We start from the raw sequence: 9434 nt of genomic DNA, 5'->3' as shown, positions 1-9434 counted from the left end.
TGTTCTGAGTAGCATGATGATATCTCATGCTATCCAACATGGTCCTGCCTCAGATGTGAATCATCCCTTTGTCTAGAGTATCCAGACTGTATTTGCTACCTGCCCATAAGTCACTTAGTAGCCATTTCAGTTATAAGATTGATTACCAAAGGGAGAGAAATCACATTCACATAACTTTTATTACAGTATATTGTTATAATTGTTCTATTTTATTAGTAAATTTTGTTGTCAATCACTTATGGTGCTTAATTTATAAATTAAACTTTGTAATAGATATGCATGTATAGAAAAGAACATAATACATGAAGGTTTGGTATCACTCAGGGTTTCAGACATCCACTGGGAGTCTTGGAAGGTATCCCCCAAGGATAAGGATAAGGACTATTGCTTAAGTTCTAAGGGATCTGTTCTTTAGTAATATGCTTTTTAATTGTGGCCTTTGGGAAGGCACTTTGATCTGTTATTTTAATTGGTCATTAAATTAATTAATACATCTAATAAAGTAGATGTGCTTGATTGGAAATGTTTTGTACATAAGCCCCCTCAATGTGGGGCAGTTATATAGTAGATTCAGATTTCGGTAAGAAGATATTAGGTGACCTCCTAGGTCTTTTTATTTATTCACTTATTTTGCAACTCTTGATCTATTCAATTCTTCATTTTAAGCCACACAGGTAGACCAACATTGGTATTAGTAACCTTCAATTCATAGCCAGCATAGTAAGGGAGACAAACACAGTATTCTATCTAATCATAGCTACAAATATGGATGCCAGTTAGAAACAGATTAAGGGAAGATATGGGGAGGTGGTAGATGAGAGCTGTTGCTAGCTTAACTCCCTCCCATGTACTTGTGCATGGAGGGATTTATATTACTGTGATGTCTTAGCTATTTGAGTATGGCACAGAGGTAAAAAGTATTGTTGATGGAAATTGCTTATTATTATTCTTATCCTGTTCATTTAGATACTTTTGTTTAAAAAAAAAAGTTTTTCAAAACCCCTGTGAGGATCTGAGGACCAAGCACATCTAATGAGTGATGGTAGCATCTGTAAACTTGGTGCCTTTCTTGGTTAAAACAAAATTAAAGAATGTCATATACCCAAAAGTATGACACAAAATTAATGAAACTTAGCACCTCTTTTCCTCCATGATTCCTAAGTCTTAAAATCAGCCTTTTGAAAGTTCCTGAAAAGATCCTATGGGATAAAAATGGTCACATTATAACCCATGGTAGAGTATTAATTTAACTTATGATAATATGATCTATTAAAGAGATGCACTCTTGTCTCCCACCAGGCCAAGCTAATGTCAGTCAATTTTTGTTAATTTTTTGAGAAGGAAATCAAAGTTTCTTACACTAGTGGTCAGAAAATAAAAATAAGTGAAATTAGCTATTTTCTCTTTAACGCTATTTACCCAGGGAATGATCATTTCTGTCACTTTACCAAGCTTCCTACACTTCTTAACTAAGCTTCCACTCGCATGGAAAATGGTCAAAATCATGCTAAATTCAGAGAACCGCCAAGTAGATTCCTGCCCATAGCAGGAGGAACAGAAAGAACTTGATGCAGGTGTTCTTGTTACCTAGAACACCATTTACAAAGGAACATAGCCCCCATAATACCCCTCCCATCTTGCCTTTAAGTTCAATAGGCAGACAAAGGCAGGGTATTTTAAGTAAGGAACTTATGTTCAGAGTTGGAGTAGTTTTATCTAGAGTGCTGAACAAAATTTTAAATTATCAAATAGTTGGGTAGAGTTTGAAGGGAAAAAAACTTTAAGTTGGGGGTAGACACTGAAGGAAGAATAAGTGAATGCATCTCCAAAGGTGTTAAGATCATAGAGATGATGTCTTAGAAATAATCTATGACACCATAGGGATGCAATTAGTATATCAAGGAGCCTTGACTAGTTGGTGTAAAAATGAAAAAATGTTTTGCTTCTAATGTTGCAGTCCGCTGAACTCTAATGAATGTCCTTTTCATTTACTCATTCATTCTACAAATATTTATTGAGAACTTATTATATGTCAAGGACTATTCTAGGTGCTGGGGATACAGTGATAAATAAAATAAAATCCTTGCCCTCATGGATCTTGTACTCTTTAAAGAATAATTCCTTTTATTGCAGTCTGATTCACACTTTTTCAGATATTTTGGTTTATTTTAAAACCACTGAGATCTATTAAAGATTTCTTTGTTTTGGGTTATTTTGTGCTATTCTTAATGCTAGAACAATGCTTAAAGTGCAAGTCAGTCAATACTAGTACACACAGATATAGAGGTAAAGTTTTGTCTTTGGAATGTTGGCAGCAGGTCAAACAACTATGACAGAGACTAGGTGTAGGATAAGCAGGACAAAAAGACCAGACAAAAAGCACATGATAATAGGTTAGCAGTGATTTGGGGTGAGTACTAGAAACTGGTAGCTAGAACTAAGTGAGACATTTAGAGTTGGTATGGGGAGAGGCTTGATACTAAAGGCCCACGAAGAAATCCCTGAACTAGAATTGAGTAAGGAAGCAGAAGAGGCATAAATAATGGATGAAACTCAGGCGTGTGTGTCAGCAGCAAGTATAAGTAAACAACAGGGTATAGAACAAGATCAAGTGTCCTGGAAAAACAGCCAGAGATTAGGATCAACTGAAAGATACGAGTAAAGCCAATAAGGGACCAGATGTACTGGATTGTATCTGGGAGTGTGGATCAGATGGTCTGGGCCAGTGAGATGACACTTACAGGGACAGGCAATAAATACAGGAAGAGGGTGCAACCAGGAAGTCAGGAAAACCTAAAGTGGAACTGACGAGTGCTTATGCAAACATGTTAAGTATTGAGCCTGAGAAATCTGAAGCAAAGACAGAAAGGGGTTGTGGGGTTGGAAAGAAGGTGGAACTGTGGGTATAAATGTGGATAGGAAGTTCAGGGGTATCCTAACAGGAGGAGAAGGCTACTTTGAGGAAGGCTGGTGAACTGGGTATCATGGGGTTCGACAGTCTTGGTTGAGAATGGGAAGTTAAGCAAGAACAGTTTTGGGGGGCATCCTGAACATATGGGGTCTCCTCACTGGGGTACAGTCATCCTTGCAAAGGACCAAGTTCCTGAGAAAGGAAGCTAACATTTATGAGCATTGCTGTGCATCATGCTATATTAAAGATTTTGCATATATAAATAATGGTGATGGATATTTTTAATATAGAGTTTACTGCTTCTACTCTGTTCTGTTCCTATTCTCCACACAGCAGGGAAAAGAATCATTTGAAATATGAGTCAGAGCTCTTTCCTGTTGCAGGGTGCATGGAGTTGGTCTGGGGGTCTCTGAGACCCAAAAATTGAAAGCTTCTTCGAATGTGGGGGACCACACCCTTCACTAGCTGCTGTAACCATGCCACGAAATGACTATATTCAGTTACACTGCAAGTGCTATGCATATCATTTGGATTACCATGAAAAAAAGAGAAGGAAGGAAGTTTGAGAGGCTCGTGAATGTTCAAAGAAGGCAAAAAATATGATTGGTCTAAAGGCTAAACTCTACCATAAACAGCATCATGCTGAGAAAATACAACTGAAAAAGACTATCAAGATGCATGAAAAGAGAAATACCAAACAAAAGAATGATGAAAAGACTCCACAAGGAGCAGTATCTGCTTATCTACTGGACAGAGAGGGACAGGCCTAAGCTAAAGTACTTTCCTATAAGATTAAGCATAAACAAAAAGAGAAAGTGGGAAAATGGGAAGTCCCTCTGCCCAAAGTTCGTGCCCAGGGAGAAACAGAGTTATTAAAAGTTATTCAAACAGGGAAGAGAAAGAAAAAAAACATGGAAGAGGATTGTTACTAAAGTCTGCTTTGTTGGAGATGGCTTTACTCAAAAACCACCTAAATATGAAAGATTCATTAGGCCAATGGGCTTACATTTCAAGAAGGCCCATGTAACACATTGTGAACTGAAAGCCACCTTTTGCTTACCAACACTCGGTATAAAGGAAAATTCCTCATTCCCACTTTACACAACTTCAGGTGCTAATACCAATGATACTGTCATTGAGGTGAACATGAGCAAGTTGGACCTTGTGACACAAGGAGGCAAGGTTATTCAGGGAAAATATGACCAGGTTACCAATAATCCTGAAAATGACGGATGTAGAGATGCAGGCTGACTGGTTTGAAAGCAGTTTCATATAAGTAACTCCTGGTAATTACTGTAGACTATGCACCAATCAGGAAAGCCTGACTGTGATGTTTCTGCATACTACAATATTACAATGGCTTACCTGTTTGCAGCCATCAAGAGAACTATTTATTGTATTGTAAAGAGCATTAAAATGGCCCAGTTTTACAAAAAATATATATAAGTCAGAGTTGGGAGTTCTGGAATGTTGGTGTGCAGAGTTCAGCGGACTCTTTCTCCAACAAAATAATAATTTAGCTAATAAAAATTGCACATATAAAAAAGGATTTAAAGCCTCTGGAAATTAAAGCCTCTGTCCACAGAGCATACATCTAGTGGAGAAACATTTATTCAAGAAAATCTAGCAAATCTTGGTAAGAAAAATGAGTCTGTGGCACTTGAACAGGACTTTACCCCCATCTCTCCCTCCCAAAGTTCCATGTGACAGAGCTCTAATATGGCCACTCTACTTTGAGCAGTATAGCCAAGAAGAAGGGGGCTTTCTCTCCTGCCAGCATCTAGGACTACTGTTTCATTCTAGTAGGGGAAGGCCAGTGTCTCTTATATATCCTCAGCCATCTCAGTCTGTGCCATAAAAACACTCTTTCAGGCAGGAACAGCTGAGAGAATCGGTGGTCTCTTCTCTTCCCTTTGTATGGCAAGGGTTTCCCAGGCAAGATTTAGGCTTTGAAGACAGCCCTACAATATGTCCAAAGAATCTTGAAACACCAATTTGAAAAATATATATACACAGTCCTATGTTCATAGCAGCAGTATTTACAACAGCTAAGATTTGGAAACAGCCTAAGTATCCATCAGTAAATGAATGCATAAAAAAGCTGTGGTACATTTATACAATGGAATTATATGCAGCAGTAAAAAAGAAATTCCTACCTGTTGAGACAGTGTGGATGGCACCAGAGGCTATTATGCTAAGTGAAATGAGATAGGTGGTGAAAGATAAATACCATATGATCTCATTTGCCACTGGAATCTAAGGAACAAAATAAACTAATGAGCAAAATAGAATCAGAGGCATATAAACAAAGAACAAACTGACAGCTATAAGAGGAGAGGGTAAGGGTGGGACTGGTTGAAAGAAGATGGAGGGATTAGACAAAGAACATATATGCATGACTCATGGATATGAACAATGGTGCGGGATTAACTGTGGGAAGGGGGAGGCTGGCGGGAGTGGGGAAAAGGGGGAAAATTGAGACAACTCAATTTTCATACTCAATACATACATAGGACAAATTGTTTATGCATAGTAGCATAAACAATTAAAAATAAAATAACTGTACAACCTTACCCGAGGGAGCTGAATTTATGTGTAGCAGAATATGGAGAAGTTGATGACAAGGGTTTTGTTGAAAGCAATACATACCTGGGGGTTTCATGACATTAATAGGAAAGAAATAGATAAGGAGACCCAAGTAGAGCCCTTCTGAGTCCCTGGGGATCCAGAAGGCTGGGTATATATACTTGCAACTACTCAGAAACAATCAAAGTAGAGTGTGGGGCAGACTTGAAAGCATGACCTAAGCCACATACAGATCCATTAGCAAAATATGGAAGCCTTCTGGCTCAAGGGAAGTAAGCACAACCTTTGTCTAAACACTAGATGAACAACAAGCTACTCTGAGCCAGGCGTGATTCCTAGGAAGCCAAGCTTCAGAGTAAAATTTCACTCTTCCCTGGCAGTCTGTGTAAGACTGTATGTATACCCATGGCTGTATATGGTGAATGGTGAGGAAAACTGGGCTACTGGGACAAAATAGTAAACTCCCTGAACTATGAAAGCAATCTCTAAACACACATATATAATGGTAAGAGTGTATATCTAAATTGCTAAGGGGGCTTATGCACAAATGTTGACCAAAAAGTGGTTCACACAGATCCAAAGATGACCCCTAGAAGCCAGGAAGAAAGAAGATAACAAGCAAGGGAGAAAAAATGGAAACAAACCATGCATTGTGGAGGAAATGGGATTCAAGAATTAGGCCAGTCGAGTCACTAAAAAAAAATATAAACACATAATAAAATAAACAGGTTCCCAAACACTTCCCAAAGAGGAAGGGATAAATACTGAATTGCCATATTATCTAAAACATACAGATTTAAACAAAAAAATTATGAAGCATGTAAAGAAACGGGAAAGTGTTATACATACATAGGACAAAAGAACACACAATAGAAAATAGCTTTGAAGAACCCCAGATAATAGATTTAGCTAACTGAAACTGCAAGGCAGCTATTAAAAATATGCTCAAAGAACTAAAGGAAACCAAAAATTGAGAAGAAGGTATAACAATAGCTCATCAAATACAGATAATAAAACCAGAGAAATTAAAAAAAAAAAACCTGAATGTAAATTCTGGAGTTGAAAAGTGTAATATCTGAAAAGAGACTTCTAGCCAAGATGGAGGCATAGGTAGATACACTTGGCCTCCTTGCACAACCAAAAGAAGGACAACAACAAATTTAAAAACAAAAAATAACCAGAACTGCCAGAAAATTGAACTGTATAGAAGTCCAACAACCAAGGAGTTAAAGAAACTTTCATCCAGACTGGTAGGAGGGGCTGAGATGGGCAGCCAGGGTGGAGAGGACTTGCAGCAAGGAGGTGGCTGGAGGATGGAGTTGGGTGAGGCAGCAGCTGGTGAACCTGGTGGTCCCACATTTGCATGTGGATAAAATAGAAGGGACAACTGGGGTGCAAAACAGATTTTGCAACGCAGGGATCGAATGTGGAGAAATAAAGCTCCAAAACCTCTGACTGGAAAAATCTGTGGGGGTAATGGCAGCAGGAGAAACTGTCAGTCTCACAGGAGAGTTAGATGGAGAGAACCACAGGGTCCTACAATGTAAACAAACTCACCTACCTGGGAATCAGCACTAGAAGGGCCAAATTTGCTTGTGGGAAGTGGGGGAAGTGACTGAAAGTCGGCCAAGAGCCGAACCAGTGGCACTGTTTCCTCTTTGACTTCTCCTGCGCGTACAGCACCACAACGCAGGGTGTGTGTTGCCTTTCTCTGGCAAATAACTAAGGCTCTGCCCCTTACTATGTAATAGGCACAGAGACAAAAAATGTCCCGAATGAAAGAACAGATGAAAGCTCGAAAATAGAACTAAGCAATGAAGAGATAGCCAACCTATCAGATGCAAAGTTCAAAACAGTGATAATCAGGATGCTCACAGAACTGGTTGAGTATGGTCACATAATAGAGGAAAAAGTGAAGGTTATGCAAAGTGAAATAAAGAAAAATATACAGGGAACCAGCCATGAAGGGAAGAAAACCGGACTCAAATCAGTGATTTAGAGCAGTAGGAAGAAAGAAACATTCAACCAGAACAGAATGAAGACACAAGAATTCAAGAAAATGTGGGGAAGCTTGGGAACCTCCAGGACAACTTTAAACATTCCAACATCCAAATCATAGGAGTGCCAGAAGGAGAAGAGGAAGAGCAAGAAACTGAAAACTTATTTGAACAAATAATGAAGGAGAACTTCCCTAATCTGCAAAAGAAATAGACTTCCAGGAAGTCTAGGAAGCTCAGAGAGTCCCAAAGAACTTGGACCCAAGGAAGTATACAACAAGGCATATCATAATTATATTACCCAAGATGAAAGATAAGGCTTGCTGCTTAAAAGCAGCAAGAGAAAAAGAGACAGTTATTTCCAAAGGAGTTCCCATAAAGCTATCAACTGATTTCTTAAAAGAAACCTTGCAGGCAAGAAGGGGCTGGACAGAAGTATTTGAAGTCAAGAAAAGCAAAGACCTACATGTTGTAGACAAACTCTGCCTAGTTTTAGGAATTGTATCTCAATCCCTTGTGGCTAAGGGTGAGAGGGACAACATCTGGAATGCAAGCCGCAGGAGACAAAGCCTGTCTCTGGTAGCAAATGCTGTCTCAGTTCCTCTCCCTGCCCCCAAAGCTTGGTCGGAAGTCAGTGATGGGTAAGACCCCTCACAGCGGGGGGCAACCTAAGCCAGACTTGATCACTTGGGAGGCCTTCATGGAAGGACTCAGGGTGGGGGGGCTGCAACAAAGAGCAATGGACTCTCACCCACCCCCTCACCCCCAGCTTTGGCATAGCCTGAGTCCCCATGTTCTCTGGGAGAAGTACTTCCTGGCTCTAATCCCCTTAAGCCTAAATACCTGTTGGGGAGAAGTGCAGCTCCTTGCCTTGCTAGAGCGTGTCCTGGGGGAAAATCTGGCATCACAAAGACTTGCTGATAAACCTGTGAAATCTGCTCTGCTAAGAGTGCTTTCATTCATATGATAAGGGTCCAAGAGGAAATGAGTATGTCTCCCAAAGTTTCTGCAACTCTCTTCCTGACCGACACTGACTCAGACTCTGAAGCCCTCAGATTTCTTTGATATGTTATCTACGGTTTGATCCTTGCCTCCCTGTATTCCTGTGTGTTACAACCCAATAAAAGGCTATGAAGGAAGGCACTGGGGGCTTTTTTCTCCTCAGAGAAACTGGCTGCTATTGGCCTTTGTCTCCCCTGAGAAACTGGCCACAGCCCATTCCTCCTCCCCAAACGGATCTCAGCATGTCTCGGCCATATTTATTCACTTGTGTCCGTGGCACTGGGGAGAATCACCAAGAAGTCACCCCCACACCTATATCCAAGATTACTCTATGCAGCAAAGCTATAATTTAGAATGGGAAGGCAGATAAAGTGCTTCCCAGATAAGGTCAAGTTAAAGGAGTTCATCATCACCAAGCCCTTATATAAAATGTTAAAGTGACTCATCTAAGAAAAAGAAGATAATCAAAACTATGAACATTAAAATGACAACAAATTCACAACTATCAACAAATGAACCTAAAAAAAAGCAAACAACTAGAACTGGAACAGAATCACAGAAATGGAAATCACATGGAGTGTAATCAGCAGGGAGTGGGAGGTGGAGCAGAGGAGGATGAGGGAAAAAGTACAAAGAATAGGAAGCATAAATGGTAGGTACAAAATAGACAGTAGAAGGTTAAGAATAGTATAGGAAATGGAGACAGCAAAGAATTTATATGTATGACCCACTGACATGAACTAAGGTGGGGGAATCCTGGTGGCGAGGGTGGGGGGCCTGGGAGCGTGGAGCGGAGTAAAGGAGAGGAAAAAATGGGCAACTGTAATAGCATAATCAATAAAATATACAAAAAAGAAAAGTATAATAACTGAAAGGAAATATGTACTAAAGGAACTCAAGAGTACATTTGATTGGGCAAGAAAAAATCAGAGAATCTG

The 9434-nt window shown here is 39.7% G+C and overlaps 1 pseudogene; it reads left to right on the top strand.

Annotated features, from left to right (window-relative positions):
• The first annotated feature begins 3387 nt into the window (after positions 1–3387).
• LOC119054827 (ribosome biogenesis protein NSA2 homolog) lies at positions 3388–4162 on the top strand (annotated as a pseudogene).
• The last annotated feature ends 5272 nt before the right edge of the window (positions 4163–9434 follow it).

The sequence above is a fragment of the Artibeus jamaicensis genome, unplaced genomic scaffold (genome assembly GCF_021234435.1).
Source record: "Artibeus jamaicensis isolate MK-2021 breed Jamaican fruit bat unplaced genomic scaffold, CSHL_Jam_final contig_585, whole genome shotgun sequence".
NCBI lineage: Eukaryota > Metazoa > Chordata > Mammalia > Chiroptera > Phyllostomidae > Artibeus > Artibeus jamaicensis.
Note: the sequence above shows the minus strand (reverse complement) of the source record. Positions and strands in the feature narration are given on the sequence as shown.